Genomic DNA, 21,028 nt, shown 5'->3' on the forward strand with positions numbered 1-21,028 from the left:
AAAAAAGAAAAACATATCTCAAAACAATTACTTCCATCTTAAGACTCTGGAAAGAGAAGAGCAAACTAAACCTAATTCAAGAAGAAGAAAGGAAATAGTAAATATTAGAATGAAAATTAATGAAATAGAGAATATAAAACAGTAAAGAAACAAGGAAACCAAAAACCAGTTCTTTGGAAAGATCAACAAAAATGATAGAATTCACCAAGATGTAAGAAAGAAAACTTAAATTGTGAGAATTATAGAATCAATATCAATTCCTCACAAACTCTTCCAAAAAATAGGAGAGAAGGGATGCTTCTCAACTCATTCTGTGATGCCAGTATTACCCTAATTCCAAAATTTCAAAATGAAAGACATCACTAAGAAAGAAAGCTACAATCACTATCTCTTACTACTATGTATAAAAAAATCCTCCACAAAATACTAGCAAATCAAATCCAGTGACATAAAAAGAATCATACACCATGACCAAGTGGGATTTATCCCAGGAATGTCAGATTAGCTTAACACTTGGAAATTATTGTAATACACCCTACCAATAGAACAAAAACCAAAAGCCACATGCTCATATTAATAGATGCAGAAAAAGCACATGACAAAATCCAACACTCTTTTTTGATTGCCAACCACAATGAGATACCTCTTAGCAACTGCCATGATGGCTATAATCAAAAAGATAATAAGCTTTGATGAGGACGTGGAGAAATTAGAACTCTCTCATACATTTCTGGTAGGAATGTAAAAATGATGCAGTCACTTGGAAAACAGTGTGGCAGTTTCTCTAAACAGCTAAATGTAGAGCAACCATTTGACTAGCAATTCTACTACTTGGTATATACCCAAGAGAAATGAAAATGTATGTCCATATGAAAATGTGTACATGAATATTTATAGCAGCATTATTCATAAAGAAAAAGATGGAAACCCAAATATTTATGAACTGTGCATGGATCAACAGGACACATGATAGATCCATAAAATGAAATATTATTTGGCCACAAAAAGAAATGAAGTCCTGATACATGCTACCACGTTGATGAAACTTGAAAACAGCATGGGAGGTAAACAGTCACAAAAGACCACATACCACATGACCCATTTATATGAAATGTTCACAATAAGCAAAATGTAGGGACAGAAAATGGACTGGGTGGTTGCTTAGAGCCAAGAGTATGGGAGGATTGGGGAGTGATGAGTGAAGCATATGGAAGCCTCTTTTCGAGGTGATGAAACTGTTTACAGTGGATTATGGTGATGGTTGCACAGCTCCATCAAAGTACAAAAAACCGCTTAATTGTACGTTTTACATTGAAGAATTGTCCAGTATGTAAATTATATCTCAATAAAACAGCCACAAAACCAAGAGTGAGGAGGAGTGAGACAGGATAAGGAAGGTTAGGAGGCCATACTGAGTTACTGACTTTCTCCTCTGGGTGAAGCCCAGTGGGCCCTTCATCACTTGTACCCTCTTACATCAGCACCTGACTCTTTTCAAGATAAACAGTCCTACAGGACAGCAGCCGACTGCCAGATGGTTACTGACAGCAAGTACATCCCGGGAAAGAGACTTATTCATCATGCAGCTTCCCCAGGACCCAGCCAATCAGCATCCAAAACCCAAGAAGCTATTAGCTGCAAATTCCTGCCTTGGGGGGTGCTGAGGATGTCTCTAGGGTCCCACCTGCGCAGCTAGGCTCACGATTTAGCTTATAGTGACCTTTTCTTCATCTTAATAGTAAAAAAAAAGCACACCGCAGGTGGAGATTTTATATGCTGGTGATACATGTGTTACATGTTAGAGCATGCAGATGCTGAGCACATCTGCCTTGGCATACTTGACCTCACCAGTATTTTGTGAATATATATGAACGGTTCCCATAGAAGGAATTCCTCTTAAAGCACTAGCTGCTGTCTCTCCCTTTGAGCAGCCCATTCAGCCTCTCAGAGGGTACTTTCGCTCTACAATAAACGTCTTTGCCGACTCTTACTTTGGAGTCACTCTCAAGTTCTTTTGCGTGGTGAGGTCAAGAACCTAAAGCACCAACCACAGGAGGAAGAGGCAGCTGTCATGGTAGCAAACCGCAGCAGCAGCAGCAACTGAAGGCAGACACGAATAATCACAGGGAACGCCTAGCCTGTACTAAGCTGTGTTTCAAAGAGTATGGTCCAAACCTCAGCCGCCCAGTAGGTATTTATGATGTCAATATGGTCACCAGTAGCTATACATGTCTCTTCCTCACCTGAAATATGTGTAGAGAGACTGAGGAACTCAATTTTCAAATCTCTTTTATGTGTTTGCATTATGGGTTGTTCTGGTTCTAAGGAAACAAATTTTTCACCAAAGAAATTCCTGATTTGTGCATGTTCATGCATTATGAGAAAGATTCTTAAGCTAACTAGACTTAGCTAGTGCGCTCGTTAACCCAGACTTGCCATGGCCTTCACGGAGAGAACGTGATATGATCATGATGCAGGAACGGCCTTGAGAAACAGGCCAGCGTCTCGGACACCCAGCTAGGAAGGAAGAGGTGTTTTATTACTGCCGGGAGCCAGCCGACAATTCTCTGTCTAACAGCCAAGCTCGTTTAACAAAGAGAAGCTCCGCCTTTATATAGGCTTACACTCTAGATCTTACACGTGAAAGGATCTTGGGTGTACAGCCTTAGAAGTTACATGTGAAAGGGTCTTGGGTATACAGTCTTAGAAATTACATGTGAAAGGGTCTTGGTCGATGGAGGAGTGGGGTGGGGATTGATACTGTTTAAGTTAAAACAATGTCTTCTGGAGAGATTCCCCACACCATGCCTACCATCTATAGAAAGGCGATTTGGGAGGCACCAGTCAGCCAGCCTTTTCTTCCCTTGAAATGCAGTGTGGAACTCAAAGGGGAGGTGATCTTAGATGCTTGGGTCTCCTTCCTCAATCAAAATGAGACATTTTCAAGAGGCTCTTGAATCTCAGGATGTAAAAATGCCCAGTACCCAGTGGTTGCCTAAGCCACATCAGGAACCACTGTTCCACCTGCATCCGTTCCCATGTCCCTTTTCCACGCTGCTTGAAGGGAATTCCCCCTACCCACTCCTGCCATCAGGACAAGAAGTCAGACTCTGATCCAACAACACCCTTTCTCAAATCACTGTTATGGAGATAGGTCTCTGTTGTCAAAGCTCACTTCCCCACCTTTAGGAAGAGAACAAGTTGTAACATACTAATGTTGGTTATAAGCAAGTTGACAGCTATCTTTAAACTAATTAAGAGCCTTTCAATTTAAAAAAAAAAAAAAGGTTTGTATTAATTTGTGAAATCTTTAACACTAGCCAATCCATGGGATACCAGATGTGTTAACTAATTATATCCCCAGCACAGCTAACAAAATGGTGCAGAAATGCAAATGGGCATAGTTGGGATAGCCTGTCTCCCAAGGGAATTAGCGAACACAGTCGGAGGGTCTTTCAGATTCAGCATAGCTCCTATTTTGATGGTTTCTAGAAGTTACAAAGAGCAGTAGTGAATAAGATAAAGAATCTTAGCCTCCCCAAAGTGCAAAAAAGTTGAAGAAATTATACCAAAACACAAAGTGCTGTAGATATGTGACCCTTTAGGAAAACCTTTCCCTGGCAGAAATGAAGTGTGAGATTTGCCTAAACGCACCTGGCTGAAAAGTTATGTATTGTAATGACACGTACGGGCATTTCAAATAGTTGAAGGAATTCTGCCTTCTGGAAATTGAAACATCCATTAGTTTCCTTCTTGGAAAAGGAGATTTTCAAATGAGAACACATTTTTTCAAATTAATTTAGTTATTACAACATTCATCAAAGGTATCTATATCTCAAAACAATGTGATTATACTTAACATCCGTAACTGTAAACTTCAAAATGGTTAAGATGATAAGGCCAGGCGCGGTGGCTCACGCCTATAATCCCAGCACGTTGGGAGGCCGAGGAGGGTGGATCACGAGGTCACCTTGTCAACAAGGTGAAACCCCGTCTCTACTAAAAATACAAAAATTAGCTGGGCATGGTGGCGCGGGCCTGTAGTCCCAGCTACTCGGGAGGCTGAGGCAGGAGAATTGCTTGAACCCAGGAGGCAGAGGCTGCCGTGAGCCGAGATCGCGCCATTGCACTCCAGCCTGGGTAACAAGAGTGAAACTCTGTCTCAAAAAAAATAAAAGATGATAAAAATAAAGGTCAATATTACCCTAATTAACATAAAATTTAAAAATTTTAACTATGTATAAACAACTAAGTCATTAATAGAACCGTGAAAAGTGGTCCTGTTTTCTAATATTAAGTTATATCTCTCTCTAAGAAGCTTTTGAACCAGAAAAAGGAAAAATGCAAATGTTAGTTTAATAACAGGGAATTCCTACTGTTGAATTACAAGGAAGAAAGAAATGTAAATCATCATGAAGCCACCAATTAGCAGTCAGATGATGGCTTTACAAAACACCCTTCTGTGTTAAAAATGTAGGTAAAATGTAAGGGATTTCAATATTACTAAAAATAAATGCAGAAGAATTATATAAAAATCCAGTTGATGCATACTCAATAAATTATAGATTTTGGCAAAACAGATAGGTATGTATTTTCTCTCTGATTGTATCGCAGTGTGAGATACAATATAAAATTTTAGTTTATGTATAATTTTGGAATTATTATCTTATCTCAAGCTTAATTAAATAGAATATCCCAAGTTCTATCTACTTGCCATGTAGGTTAGCAGTGCTAACTCCATGTATTTAAGACTAGAAATGTAAACCTACGTGTTTATTTGAAGAGAGCTGTAGCAATTGCTGTCTTTAAATGAAACACTGCTAATTAGGTGAGCCTATAGAATCCCTTCACCTTTGCTGTGTGGGTTTTAAAGAGCTTTATTTCTAATAATAATAGTGATTATATTTTCTTCAATGTCAAATTAAAATACATTTTCTAAGATGCCTAATTGACTTGAGACCTTTAACTAAAGGTAATTAGGGAATGATTTAAGTGGAAGTAATTAGGGAATAATCTTTATGTATCTGGAAATTTTCCAAAGAAAATATTTTAAATTATAAACAAAGAGAAAGAAAGTATATGCTCATGGTTTTGGCTTTCGTCTTTTTGTCTATAGAAACATATATTGTTCATAACACTTAAACGAAGATGGCAAAAATAGATCTAATATGCTTGATAAGATTAGTTCTGTTTATAAAATTCAAATTTCAAAGAGTTGAGCAGTGTGGTCATTTTAACCTTGTTGGGTGTGGCATGCCTACATGCACATGTTTAAATGCACTTAAATGCATCTGTTCCCCTAAGCAGAGTCTAGGATGAAGCTGGGCTTTTTTGGGAAGTGGTCCTAGGGAGCAGGAGTGAGGGGTGGGAGGAGTGACTCAGAGGAGTAGAAAGCCAGCCCAAGGAGATGAGTCATCGAGGCAGCCACAGCCAGGACAGTTGCTGCTCCAACTTTCAGGACCTTTCAAAGAGGTTCCTGAAATGCATCACAGATGGCAGGTGAGGCATTTTTCAATTTACTTCACCCCAGCCACTCAGGGGTAACTGCAGTGGCCATCCCGGGCAAGGCGTCGAGCAGTCCAAAGATGCAGAATGTGGCGGTACCTATCAGAGCCTGCTGGGAGGGGTGGCCACTGAAGAGGCTCAGGCCCTGCACTGGCATTAGCCAGCAGTGTATGGCGGTGCCAGCAGGACCCTCACACAGGTGCCTGATATGAATGGAGGAGGAGGCCTGGGCACGCCCACTGTGTCTTGGTCAGCATCTTACATGATTCTCCTCTGTGAGGCACTATTTGTCATTTTCTTTTTTAGAGCAATTTGGGGCCTATGGAAAAATTGATTGGAAAGTACAGAATACCCACATATCTCTCCCTGCCCAGGCTCCCTGCTCACAGTTCCCTATGATTGACATCTTGTATTAGTGGGGTATGTTCATTATAACTGACAAAACAATTCTGATATGATCTAGTGTTTTATACAAATGATCCTTAACATAATATATTGTTTCAAATAGCTGGGAGGAAATATTGAACATTCGCTATGCTAAGAAGTGCTGAAATGTTTCAGGTGATGGACGCGCTGATTACCCTGATCTGATCACTGCACATTATATTTAGGGGAACGTCACTACGTACCACATCAATTATTTGTCATATTTGTATAATTATTATTTATCAATTAAATATAGAAAAAATAGAATTAAATTATATTTCAAAAAGATTTTCACCAACACTATCAAGAAAAAAAATTAAAATTTTAAGTTTAAAAAGTTACCAATAAATAAAATAGAAATACCAGGAAAAGATACAGCATTATCATTTATCATTAACTAAAGGCTTAGTCTGTCTTAGGCTTCACTCTTTGAATTGTACATTTGGTGGGTTTTGACAAATATATCATGACATGTGTCCATTATTATTGTATCACAGGAAATAGTTTCACTGCCCTAAAAGTTCCCTTCCTCTGGTTTTTAGTTTATTTTTTGTTGCTCTTTCCATAATCTAGCCCCAAATTCACAACCTGACATATTTTTTTGAATCTCCACCATCTTTGATTTTTCCATAACAGCCCCTTGGTGGCACCTAGATCAATGCACATGCCTATTGCTGGGGAGAACGCACATTCTAAAAAGACAGGAATCAGCCAGGTGTTGTGGCTCACATCTGTAATCCCAGCACTTTGTGAGGCCGAGGTGGGCAAATTGCTTGAGGCCAAGGGTTTCAGACCAGCCTGGTCAAAATGGCAACACCCTATCTCCGCTAAAAATAAAAAATAATTAGACGGGTGTGGTGGTGCACATCTGTAATCCCAGCTATTCGGGAGGCTGATGCACAAAAATTGCTTGAACCGGGAGGCAGAGGTTGCACTGAGCTGAGCTGGCACCACTGCACTCCAGCCTGGGTGACAGAGTGAAACTCCATCTCAAAAAAAAAAAAGATAAGAATCAGCATCTGGGTGCAAAAACATTGGAGAGAAAATTTTATTACATCTTTGTCTATATAATTAACTGTGTCACCTGCAAGCAGCATAACCCTAGAATATCCGTAAAGGTGTGGCAAAGGCATCAGTGAGCATTCTGGGTCCAGATGGATTGGACTTCGGACACTTAAGGAATATGTCCTCCTGTGTTTTCAGGGCAGTGGGGCCCTCTCTTGTTGCAAAGCACCTCTTTATCTTCTTGTAAAGACAGTCATACAGCTTTGACACCTGGAGAATAACTTCAGCCCATGCCAAGCTCTTGTGGCTATCAGGCAAGCTACTAAGTCATTTAAAAATGTTCCTATCCGGCTCTATATGTGCATTTCCCAAACTTGGAAAATGTAAAACAGAGGGACAGAACTGTCAAAACCAAACTGGCTAATCCAGTGGGTGGAATTGGAATGTCTTTGTCTTCTCATTCATCTTTCATACTCATGAAAATTCATTCCCCTGCACAAGAAAAACACTGAATCCTTATGAAGCAGCTCCCTGCAGGCCTGTGCCTCTCAACGCTGTAGCCACACAAAGGGACTCCACTTGGGGTGACCATACATTCTCATTTTCTCAGGGCAGCCCTGTTTTTGCTTTTGCTTTTTTAAAGGCTTGTTTTATTTTAATGGCTGATCTATGTAATCACGGAGGCTAGGATGCACAGACAAAGGAGGAGCTTTTATTTCTTGGTCTCTTTCTCTTTGGACAAAGTCTTTTTTTTTTTTTTTTCTTGGAGATGGAGTCTTGCTCTGTCGCCCAGGTTAGAGTACAATGGCGCTATCTCAGCTCACTGCAACCTCCCTCCACTTCCTGGGTTCAAGCAATTTTCCTGCCTCAGCCTCTCAAGTACCTGGAATTACAGGTGCCTGCCACCACGCCTGGTTAATTTTTGTATTTTTAGTAGAGACAGGGTTTCACCATCTTGGCCAGGCTGATCTTGAACTCCTAACCTTGTGATCCACCCACCTCAGCCTCCCAAAGTGCTGGGATTGCAGGCATGAGCCTCTGTGCTCTGCCAACAAAATCTTGATGATCCCCTCCTTCTTGGCCTGGAGGCAACTTCACTTGCTGCTTCTTTGGTCTTAGACCTGCATGCCTCAGCCTGGGCAGCCAGGAGCTTCTTGCGGGCCTTGTCTGCCTTCAGCTTGTGGATGTGTTCTATGAGAATCTGCTTGCTTTTGGACACATTCCCCTTCACCTTCAGGTACAGGCTGCGACACATGTGGCATTCGATTTTAGATTGACAGTATCTTCCGAGCAGCTGACACGGAATCCTCATTCTCCTCATCCAAGTGACCTTCTCTGGCATTCGGGCATTGGCTGTGTGCTTTCCCTAACCTGTGCCCATGTGCCTGCCCTTCCAGCAGGCCAGGCTGCTTTTCTGGCATGGAGCCGGGGAATGGACAGTCACAGGCTTGTGTATGATCAGCCCAACTTCAATCAGCTTCTGGATCTGCTGATGGGAGTTGGCCTCATTGGGGTTCAGCCAGACCTTCTTGCTACAGTGGAGGGCACTCGTGGTGAGCCTCTTCTGAAGCCTGAGCATCCTCATGGCTTCGGCTGCAGCAGCAACAAAGGACAGTGCTGCTTTACACTTTGATCCCAGTGTACCAATTCATACTCGCCCTCTCCCCTTCCCTCACCCTCTGAAGTATTCCAGTTGGATGATAAATCATATAGTCATTCTGAATTGCCACATTCCGACATTTCCACTTTTGTAAAACAACAAAACTGCATTGAACAAAACCAGACTGCATTGTTCAGTATTTTCATCGGCCAATCATCACTTGCTTGTACCTGACTCCACTGAAGGCCAGAGACATGAAGGAAAAATCCATGATGAGGAAAACCAGCATTTAAATCCCAGTGGAAGGGCTCTTGTTCTGTGTCTTCCTCATCAGACACTGCAGCGACTCCACAGTAGAACATGCGGTGCCCCGATTTATATGAAATAATTTGTATTTGGGGATCCAAATTGATTTTGTGTTCCAAAAGGAACACTTCTGAAGGGTACCACCTGCAGGGATGTTTTGTTTATTTTGGTTTGGAGTCAGGTTCTTTCTCCGTCACCCAGGCTGGAGTGCAATGGTGAGACCATAGCTCACTACAGCCTCCAATTCCTAGGCTCAAGTGATCCTCCACCCTCAGCCTCCTGAGTATCTCAGACTACAAATATTCAGTCATGCACAGCCGCGCACAGCTAATTTTAAAATTTTTTTGTAGGGATGGAATCTGGCTATGTTGCTCAGGCTGGGCTCAAACACCTGGCCTCAAGTGACCCTCCTACCTTGGCTTCCCGAGTAGCAGGGACTGAAAGCATGAGCCACCACTCCCAGCTTTCAGGTTCTTTAAAAGCAAAATTTTTCAAGATGATTCCAGTCACAATGCAAGCATACGATCTACCAAGATCATCCAGAACAGAACTGCTTTAGGTTATAAACAACCTAGCAGAAGAGACACAAGGTTGTTATTCATTTAGGGATGTTTCTCTTCTAAATATTCTCTCTGTTCCTATTATCGTGATGCTCCATCATTTATACTCACTCTTAGTTCCGATCGTATATGCGTTGCCTCAAATTGGGATGCCCATCGACAGATGAATATTTATAAAAATTGGGCATTAAGTTTCAGTGCTACATTTTGTACCCAATATTGAGATCCTGACATAGGACATTTCATTGGCAATTTCAGCAAAGATATCTACTTTTAAAGGATGACTCTTCAAATTTCCTAAAGGACGCAGTACAAGCCTTTGTGTATAACTACACAATCAAATAGTTATGTTTTACTTTTCATGGCACTGGCCTTGACAGTCGTACAGCTAGAGACGCTTAAGGTTAAGAATTCTGCCTGTTTCCGGCAGCTAATAAGAGCTAGAACCAGGGCTGGGTTCCGTTCTCTCCGGCTCCCAAATCCACCGTCTATGAGCCAAGCATTCCTTCTATTCTTTTTTATAGAGCATGAGTTTTAATCTTCAATTGACAAACAATAATTGTACCTATTCACGGGATACATAGTGATGCTTTTATATATGTAATGTATAGTGATCAGGTCAGGGTAATTAGCATATCCATCATCTCAAACATTTATCATTTCTTTGTATTGAGAATGTTCACTTTCTTCCTCCGAGCTGTTTGAAAGTATGTATTGCTGAGGATGTAATTTTTAATGCCTTTGCCATCCTGGCCCCTATGCTCAAGATGTATTTGAATAACCTCTGACTGCTGAAGTGCGGAGCCCAGGAGTGACGGGGCTGCTCCATGGGTGTCTCCCGCAGAGCGCAGCAGCCCTCTGCTCTGCCCACCCCATGCAGCCTGAGATCATGGGTTGTTTCCGCAGGCCCATCTCTCCCACCACGAGCTTCCCACCCCTTTGTAGCTTCCAAGGATTTTCTGGTTGTGCGGCTGCTGTGAAGCCATTTCTTCCTCATCCTGCACTCTGTTATGCTTTTGATCCAACTGCAGTCTTAGCACCCCTGCTAAGCTTCGTCTTAGTCGCTTAGCCTGGCCCAGCAACTCTTGAGACCTTGTGGGCGCTTCATTCCACCATCAGTCACCCCTGTCAATTTCACCAACACATCTGTGGTAAGGCATTGTCCATTCATTCACTGCTGAACTCATCTTTCCTAAACTCTGCTACGAGCCAGCACTGCTCTAGTCCCGGGGAGACACAGCAGTGAGCAAGGCAAAGGCCCTGCCTGTGTGCAGCACACATGCCACTGCGGGAGACAAATAATTAACAGATAAATGAGTGGTTAAAGTACCGCCAGGCACCGGTGAGACTCATGAAGAAAAAGAAGGTGTGCTGTGGGGTGGGAGGGATGTGCTATTTTATTTTATTTTATTTATTTTTTAATTTTAATTTTATTTTTATTTTTTGAGACGGAGTTTCGCTGTTGTTATCCAGACTGCAGTGCAATGGCACGATCTCGGCTCACCGCAACCTCCTGGGTTCAAGCAATTCTCCTCCCTCAGCCTCCTGAGTAGCTGGGACTACAGGCACGCACCACCGTGCCCAGCTAATTTTTTGTATCTTTAGTAGAGATGGGGTTTCACCATGTTGACAAGGATGGTCTCGATCTCTTGACCTCGTGATCCACCCGCCTCGGCCTCCCAAAGTGCTGGGGTTACAGGCGTGAGCCACTGCGCCCAGCCATGGATGTGCTATTTTAATAGAGTGGCCAAAGGCAGGGAGTATTGAGCAGAATCCCGAGTTACATAAAGGAACCAGCCATGTAGTGGCCAGGGAGAAGAGCCTTCCTGCTAAGGGAACACGGAATGGCTGCAAGTGCCCTGAGGCAGAAACATGCTGGGCCCGTGAGGGAGGAGGGGCCGTGTGACTGGAGTGTGAGGCCGCTCCCCTGAGGAAGGAATTTGGATTGTATTCTGAGTGAGGGCTGAGAGCAGATATGTCACATAGTCAGACTAATTTTGGGGGCCATATGGCAAAACACACATAACATAAAATTTGCAGCTTGAACCATTTTCTTCAGTGTATGTCGCATTAAGTACAACCACACTGCTGCGTAGCTGCCGCCACGGTGATCTCCAGAACCTTCCCAAACGAAAACTCTGTTTTCATTGAACACCAACTCCCACTCGCTTCTCCCCTGTCCCTGGGAACCCTGTTCTACTTTCTGTCTCTATGGGTTTGACTACTCTGGTGCCAAACATTAGTGGAATTATACAGTGTTGTCCTTTAGTGTGTGGCTTACTCCACTTAGTACAATGTTCTAGAGATTTCGCCATGCTGTAGCTTTTGTCAGGATTTCCTTCCTTTTTAAGGCTGAGTACTATTCCACTGTACAGACAGACCACATTCTGTACATCCATTCACCCATGGATGGGCACCTGGGTTACTTCCACCTGTTGGCTATTACGGGTAATGCTGCTGTGATCATGGGTATGCAAAGGTCTCCTTGAGACTCTGCTTTCTGTTCTTCGGGGTATATACCCAGAAGTGGAATTGCTGGATTATATGGTAATTCTATGTTTAATTTTTTGAGGACCCACCATAGTGCTTTTCACAGCAGCTGCACTATTCGGCATTCTCACCAACAGTGCATAAGGGTTCCGGCTTCTCCACATGCTCAACAATGCACGCTCTTTCTGTCTTTTGGATAGCAGGCATCCTAATGATATGTGAAGGTGTGAGGTGAGATCTGATTTTGATGTGCATTTCCATAACGGTTAGTTACATTAAACATCTTTTAATATGCTTGTCGGTCATTTGAATGTCTTTGGAGAAATGTCTATTCAAATCCTTTGCCCATTTTCTAAACGGAATTATTTGTTTCGTGTAACGGAATTGTTTGGGTTGTAAGAGGTCTTTATATACACTAAATACTAACCCCTTATCAGATACATGATTTGCAAATATGTTCTCCCATCCCACGAGTCGTCTTGTTGAGTTTGCTCCGTTGATTATGTACTTCGATGCAGAGAAGCTTTAAATTTTGTTGTAGTAAAGTTTATTTGGTCTCATGTACCTTGACTTTCAGATCAGCCAGAAGTCACTGCCAAGCAATATCATAAAGACATTATTTTGCTCTATGTTTTCTTTTAAAAGTTTTATTGTTTTAGGTCTTATATTTTGGTCTATTTTGAATAATTTTTTTGTGTGTTCAATTCGTTCTTTTGCATGTGGATTTCCAGTTTTCCCAGCACCATTTCTTGAAAAGACCTCCTTCCCCACTGAATGGTCTTGGCACCCTTGTCGGATATTATTTGACCATCTACACAAGGGCTCATTTCCGGGCTCTCTACTGTTCTGTTGGTCTTTATGTCTGTCTTTACGGCACCACCACATCGTTTTGATTGCTGTGGCTCTGTAGTAAGGATTGAAATTAGGAAATGTGAGACCTCCAACTTTGTTCCTCTTTTTTGAGATTGTTTTGGCTATTTAGGGTTCATTGAGATTCTACATGAATTTTAGATTTTTATTTCTGGCAAAAACATTGGAATTTCGGTAGAGACTGCATTAAGTCTGTAGATTGATGTGGATAGTATGACACACAGCAATATTACAGCTTCCAATCCGTGAACACAGCATGTCTTTCCATTTTTGTGTGTGTCTTATGCCTTTCAACAATATTTTATAGTTTTTAGTGTACAAGCCATTTGTCGCCTCAGTTTCATTCCTAAATATTCTTTTCTTTTTGATACTGTTACAAATAGGATCGTTGTCGTCATTTCCTTTTTGGATGGTTCATTGTTGGTGTGTAGAAATACACTGATCTTTGTGTGTTGATGTTGCCTCCTGCAACTTGCTAAGTTCATTTCCTAGTTCTAACAGGTTTCTGTTGCTGTTGAACCTTCAGGGTTTTCCACATATAAGATAATGTCGCCTGTAAACAGGGATAAACTTACTTCCCTTCTTCTTATTTGGATTCCTTATATTTCTTTTTTTGCCTGATTGCTATGGGTACAATTTCCCGTACTGTGCTGAAAAGAAGTCGCAAGGGTGGGCCTTCTTGTGTCGTTCCTGATCTTAGGGGATCTGGTTGACAGTTTAGAGGCTGTTTCTGGCTGCCTGTGGAGAACAGTTGGAAAGTGGCAGGGTTCAGGGGCCTGTGCAGGTGAGGGACAATGGGGCCTGGGCCAGGGTGTTGGTAGTGGAGTGAGCAGAGGTCAGTGTTGGAATTTATCCTGGGTAAAATAAGGTGTGCTGATGAAACAGATGTAAAGTATTACAGTTCTTCCTCTCCGAGGTAGGCTTTCAAGCTTACACTGTCAACTGGGGAAAAATTCTCTTCTAAGTCCCCTCAGAGTGAAGCTGCTCTTCCCCAGGGCTACTCATTTTAATGGTTGAAAATAGGATGAGAATACCACCAGAAATACATAAGGATCTGTGTATGGGAGGGGGGTATGCCATCTCCCTAGCACCCCTTCCTTGAACACAGGTGCTAGGTAAGGATCCAGCTCACTCTCACATTGAGTGTTTGATAGCAGCCGATGGAGGTGTGCAGGATGGAGGTTTCCTGCCTTAGCAGCACTGGCCCGATGGGAGAAGAGGGGCTTCCTTGGCAGTGACAATGAGGACAGGCTGTTTCAGCACAGGCTGCACCCCCCCAGCTACCATGCAGCTGAGCAAGAACAACACAGGTGGGCTTAGTCTGCTGCCCACTGGTCAAAATGCAGAGTCCACTTCTCCAGTCACAGGCAAACTGGAAGCTACGGACTGCACCCGGCACTGAGGGGAGAGGATCAGAGCTGCTTTTGGATGTGGATGAGAGGAGATTACAGGACCAAGGACAGGGTCACTGCTCTCATCTAAGGGAAGCCACAGGCCTGCCAGCCTGGGGTCCACGCAGTCGAAACACAGAACCTCCTCGGCCTTTGCAACTTGCTTCAACTTCCTAGGCTACTGTCTCTTGATCTTCTAGATAGGCTCAACAGCAGAAGAGACAGCACAGCACGGTACTGTGGGGTGCCCCTGAGGCACAGAGTGGTTGAGGCCATGACTTCTGCAACCTGACCACCTGGCTTTAAATCACAGCTCTGCCACCAACCAGCTGTGATCAGGGAAGGTTACTGAATCTCACAATGCCTCAGTTTCCTCATCTGTAAAATGGGGATGGTGATAATAACACTATTTGCTTTATATGTAAGATTTGGGAGAGAAGAAGAAGGGCAAGTGTGAGTAATTGTTTAGTGGGTACAGAGTCTGAGTTTTGTAAGAAGAGTTCTGGAGACGAATGGCGACAGTTGCACGACAGTGGGAACATCCTGAAGACCATGAAACTCTACACTGAGACATGGTTAAGATGGTAAATATTGCCTTACGTGTAGTTTGCCACGATTCTACTTTGAAAACTTAAAAAAGGATTTGGAGGTTGGGGGAAGAATGAGCTCATTTCTATACATGCCTGGAAGAATGCCTGGTGCTCCAAGATACAAAGAGGACTGGTTCTTTGTATCATTGGCTGGGTGACATTTTGGCAACTTGCTTGAAGTTACTGCAAGAATTAGAAATAAAGTAGGCAAAACAGTTTGACTTGGTGTGCGCTTCTACTCTTAATAAACGGTAATAACTGTTACGAGCTTGGAAGCTACTGGGGAATGGGGTTGGCTGTGCTGCTAGAAACATGTACTACAGGTAGGAAAGAATGTTGGTGCTCTCCCCCACCCCTCTAATTTGGGGAGTGGGCACCTGAAACCCTACAGCAATATAAAGAAGAAGGGAATAGAAAAGTTGTCAGTAACTCTGGCTAGAAAATCACTGACCAAGTCTTATGGAGGGTAGCTCATGCATTCTTGAAACTCAGGTCTGGTTGCAATGACGTGCATATATCATGATGTGGTCATAGGCAGGACACACAGCAAGGCTTGCAATGCAGTTGCCCTTCCCTGAACCTGCCTCTTCGTCTAGGATACACAGATTGAACCTTCCCCCAGGGTGTAGACAAAAGTTGATATTTGTAAAGTACTCTGAGATCTTCCAAAATAGGTGGGGCCTCCTTAAATAAAAGGTCTCCAAGGGCGCAGGAGTGGAAGAGACAGGCCTTGGAGGGCTTAGGCGTCCAGGGGCAGTGCGCATGCTCGGTAAAGCAGCCAGTCCCATCTGCCCACCACTAGGTGTCTTGTCAGCGTCACTGGGGGCTCTCCCCGGCAGTCGGCCTTCCTTTCTTGGATGTGCAAAGCAACTTAGTTGGGATGTAAGACAAAAGTAGGTCTAGAATAGTTGACACCTGGAGTGGATAACTTTTAACGCACTCGCTATACAACAAAATTATTTTAATAATGATAATCGGGCCGAGCGCGGTGGCTCAAGCCTGTAATCCCAGGACTTTGGGAGGCCGAGGCGGGTGGATCACGAGGTCAAGAGATCAAGACCATCCTGGTCAACATGGTGAAACCCCGTCTCTACTAAAAATACAAAAATTAGCTGGGCACGGTGGCGCGTGCCTGTAATCCCAGCTACTCAGGAGGCTGAGGCAGGAGAATTGCCTGAACCCAGGAGGAGGTTGCGGTGAGCTGAGATCGCACCATTGCACTCCAGCCTGGGTAACAAGAGCGAAACTCCACCTCAAAAAAAAAAATTAATAATAATAATAATCACGCAATTAGTAGTCATCATTTTCTTGAGTCAGTCTCTATTTTCTTCACTTTTTAAAAATTGGCTTGATGAACAATCTGTAGTTTCAAAATGCACTTTAAAGAAAGAGTGCATTTTAATTTTAATATTATTCAAATTTAGGAACACATCACATGTGAACTAAATTTGCACTTTGCCGGTAAAAAATTAATCTCATGTTTCTCTGTTTTAGTTTTAAAGTTTAAACACCGATTTAAAAGTTTTTATCACATAAAATGACAACAGTAAAATAACTCAAGATCTACCCCTTTCATCATTATGAGCACGGTTATCAATGGTTTGCTCTGAATTTACTATTTAAACATAGGGGTTGGAGACAGCTGCGGCTCAGGTGCAAACTCGGGGCTGGCGCTGTGTGTGAGTACATGTGGCTATGTCCGCTGGGTGGGCGCTTCTGTACCACAGGGAGTTCTCTGAATTAACTTCCAGACAGAATAAAATTATTAACGGTAAGTACGAAATGTATCAAATTGAAGCTTTCGGACATATTGCTAAAATGCAATCGTATCTGCGGAAATTATTTGGAACTTTGAACAACAAAAGATTTTCTTTTGCAGAACAGTGTTTTATCACTGGCATTATTTAGAGTTGCTAGCACACGGTGATATCACAAGCGAACTGACTTTTAGTCCGTTGTGTCATTGTGACAGGTGGCCCCTGCAGCTCTGTCCCGTGTAGGCAGCTGGTTTAAAGCCGGGGCCACATCTTGATTTAAACTAAGTCTTGAAGTTGAGCGTCTTTATTTTAGGTGTAGGACTTCTCAAGGGTGAAGAAGAAAGCAGATGGGAAGTCTGCCAAGTCCTTTTTCTGACTCAATGCTTAGGATTTTGAGAGCGTGTTTTACAAAAGGGGTATTTGGGGAGCGGGGGGGTCCGGACAACAGCTTTTCCAAGTTTCAGGCTAGTGTTTGGCACCCTCTAGTGGACAATTTGAAAAGACAATGATCCGATACTGTATTAAAAAATGAATGGTAGCTTACAGCGTTTATCAAGTACCATGCACTGAGCTAAGCCCTTTGTGTGCAATATGCAATCCTTACAACTACCTATACATTACGAATATGAGTTCGGCATTACTAATTATAGAATTCATTCAGAGAAGCCAAGTAAATTGACCACAGCCACACAGCAAGGGGCGGAGCTGCTAGTCTTGTCTCACTCAAGAGACATATGGAGTGAGCATACTGGGCACATGTAGCACGACATTTCAAGCTCCGGGCCTCCATGAACACACTACAGCTCCACACCTCACAGCCTGGGGGCTTGAGGAGGGCCCCAAACCATACTTCCAGAACTATAGTTGCTTGCAAAATTCCGATAGTAATATCTAAAAGTAATTTTTCTTATTTTTTCTTTAAAGGTTGCAATTTGCTCTCAAAAGTAAACCACTGTGGCTTGGTTTGTCTTATTTCCTTCTTAGATTCATGTCCCCTTTGTGTCTTATGTTCTGGTCAGGTCACGGCAATGAGTGGCCTGCAATATAACTCCCAGACTTGAGAGCGCATTGCCAATCTCCTTCATCTGTGACACCCCAGAGATCTTAGCATCAAAGTGAGCTCATCTGGGAGTGCGTTGGGAGTTTTCCGATTCAGTGATTTGTCCACATGGAGCTATTGAAAATCATAGAGGAAAGTTTTGGGTGCCATGATGATTGGAAGGCGCCGACGATGTGTCGTGGGTGGGGACACTGGCTATCCTGCAATGCCCAGGACAGGCCACACAGGAGAAACTGACCCAGGACTGGTAAGACTTTCCAGTGTCCTGCCAGACATCCTGAGACAGAGTGCGTGCTTCAACCAGTGGGGGATTTCAAGCTCAGAGATGCATTTACTGTGATATGTCATTACTGCCACGTCCCATGTCATAACAGGGAATCGCTTCCTCCCTGCACTCAAAATAAATCCTGTCTGATTTGCCAGAATATCTAACTTCCTAATTTTCCTCCATGATCTATAATATAGATCACATGCCTACTCAAATTAAGGAGTCTTCTTCTTTGTCCAATCTGTGGAAATCTCGTCAGCTCTGTTGGCAGCACTGACAGTCAAATAGGGGCAGTGGTTTGTTCTCTGCTTTTTATATCCTCTGAACATCCAACTTCTCCATAAAGGCTTTCCTGATTAGCAATGAGATCCTCATTCTCTCCCACGTACTTCACCTGGGCCTGTGGATGCCCTCAGCTCCTGCTTCTCAAGTTTCCACGGGCTTCAGAATCCACTGGGGACTCTGTGAAGATGCAGGCTTGGTGTGTCTACAAGTCCCCAGGTGATGCTAAAACTACTGGGATGGAGACCACATTCAAAATGCAAAACTCTAAAACTAAACCAACAATTCCCAAACCAGGTTCTTCATCACAGGGACCTGGCAACTTTAGAAAAACAGCCTCCCAAGCCCCACACCAGACCCATCCTACCGGAATCTCTGAAACCAGAGCCCAGGAATGGGATTTCTAGAAGCACGCCAGACAATTCTGGAGGAACTCTCCAAAACACCAGCCTCTGATCTAATCCTAAGGTGCACTGCAAGGCGTTATAATACCTTAATGTGAAACTCACCCCAAGAAGTAAGCACCTTGCAGACCGTTGCTAACCTAGACTCATCGTGACATGTTTTCATGCCTAGGCCAGACTCCAGGGACTGTGCTTTCTCCATTACAGGACCAAGGCCGATGGACAAATGGTCCACGACAATCTTGTGATGCTGATATCTCATATACATATACTTATACATCTCCTACGATGATCGTAGTAGTTTCCGGAAACCCAAATTAAGACATTTTACTGCAACAAGATTTAAAAACTAGGGCTTTGATGTCTATTTTACGAGAAGTTCCTATTTGCATAATTAGGAGTGTCCTTCCTTGGGTAGTGTGTGTCAGTCAACAGCTGCAAGTCATTCTGGCTCCTCGCCCAATCCAAGAGAGAGCACTGTTTAAAACAGTCTCTGCCCCACCTCCAGACAATGTGATAGAAGGCGAGAGACTAGCAGCAGAGGCGAATACCCAGATCAGATACCCTTCCAAGCTACAAAAACACTTTAACAATTTTTCCAGAAGATCACAGCAGAGCACCACAGAGTTGAGCTGAGCCACCTGCAGGCACAGCTTCTCCAATGTGACCTAGAAATGACATCTGGCTCCAGGATGGAAGATGCACATGGGCTGCAGAGAACACTCTGGAGATGCCTCTGGTAGGAATAATAAGTCCCAGAAGGCAGTCTTCCCTCCTGTGTGCCCTGCCTTGTGGGCAGAGACGTGCTGTGTTTTCAGGCCCACATGTGCCCCCAAAGAAATGCTCCCCCAATATGAGAAGGCAAGTGAATGTTGCTCAGGTTGGGGGCAGGGGTTATGGGCTCAGCTTGACCCTCAGTGCCATCAGCCGGGGCCAGGTGTGTTGGGTCCCCCTATCCCGAGGCCCCCCACAGCACCCACTCGGGGAACACTTGCTGACTGACTGGCCAGCTATGGAGTTGGATGCTTTTAAATTTGGAAAGTGCCTCAGCTGATATGCTGCCCAGCTACCCTGGATTAACCAAGAGGGCAAAAGGCTGAGGGATGGTGTCGGGCAAGGTGTTTTGTTAGTTTTCCACATTCTTCTGGAGTTAGGCCTTCACAGTGAAGTGTAGGCTTGGTGTGATGCCACATTAAGCAAGTCTTTTAATTCTGAGGCTTGACCATCTTGGGGACTTGCTGATGCTGGAGGGACTGCCCCACTCAGGGTTAGCCAGTTCTTAGTGGAAGGAAAGAGCTCTTCTGTGAGCATGCCTTTCACATGCAAACCAACCCATCCAGACCCCACCTCCTTTGTGGGGCTCCTGCACTCTGGGCCACCATCACCTCATGGCCTGGTTCCAGGCAACTAGGAACAGCCCTTATGTGCCAGAACCCACCGAAAGGAGTCACACTTAGCCAATCCTGTAACTGCTCACCTGCCTCACCTGTTCTTTCCTGCAGAAGCCACAGTAAAGGCTCTTACCTACACTTTTCCTCTCTTCCTTTGCCTCCTGGTCAACCCCAGGGCTTCTCCATGTGTCCCCCACTCCCACCATGACGTGGTGTGGCATGCCTTGCCCCTTTTCTCAGGAACTGTGCGTAACAAACTATCTTTTCAATGGCAGTTATCTCCTGTATCATGATGAAGCCTACATTTCACAATAGATATATTATCAAGTTGCAGGATGCAAAATGATTATGTTTCAGTGTAGGTTTCAGGACGATTTCCATCACCTAGAAGGCATATTTCCTAGGGATAATAAATATTGCAGCTTATTGAAACTGTTTAGGTGCCAGTGTCAATCAGAGTTCAGCCAGAGAGGTAGAAGCACTAGCGTACACATCTCACTAGATTCACCACCGGGGTACTTGTATGGCAAGCAGCATTGTGAGAGAGCAAGTGTTTCCCTCAGCAGCAAAAGGCAGATTTCTTTACTGTCTAAAATAATAAAGGCAATGTCTCCCTCCAGAGCAAAGCTCAGATAAGCTTACTGTCCACTATGAAAGACTTGGGTTTCCGAACTTGAGCGTCTTCTCTGGGGAAGTCACCCACTGCCTCTGCAGACAGCACCTGGCCCTTGTCACATTAGCCTCCAAGAAATGGGACTGGGGAGATGAGCACAAATGCTGACACCTGGTTACTTCTATTGCTATGAGTAATGAAGTCCTTTGTCTCTGGCCCAGGAGTCTTGTGTCTCCTACCAGCAACCATGAAAGCATGGCAGGCTAACTTGTTAGACTACAAGTAGGCTGAAATCTCAAACTTTCCCAGCTCTTGATATTTCCTAACCAACACCAGTCTCCTGCATCAGGAATGAAAGGGCCTTGCTCCTCCCTCTGCCACTGGTCAGTGATAATGGCCTCCTTAAGGGATCACTCTACACCCACCTCTGCAGGGACAGACATCAGGAGGTGTCCAAGCCAGGCTGCTCATACAAAGGAAGAGCTATTGATGAATGAGGCACACAGGCCT

The 21,028-nt window shown here is 43.7% G+C and overlaps 1 pseudogene; it reads right to left on the minus strand.

The window, feature by feature from the left end:
- Window positions 1-7,648: 7,648 nt before the first annotated feature.
- Window positions 7,649-8,521, minus strand: LOC103787430 (large ribosomal subunit protein eL19-like; annotated as a pseudogene).
- Between the last annotated feature and the right edge of the window lie 12,507 nt (window positions 8,522-21,028).

Source organism: Callithrix jacchus, chromosome 13, assembly GCF_049354715.1.
Source record: "Callithrix jacchus isolate 240 chromosome 13, calJac240_pri, whole genome shotgun sequence".
Classification (NCBI taxonomy): domain Eukaryota; kingdom Metazoa; phylum Chordata; class Mammalia; order Primates; family Cebidae; genus Callithrix; species Callithrix jacchus.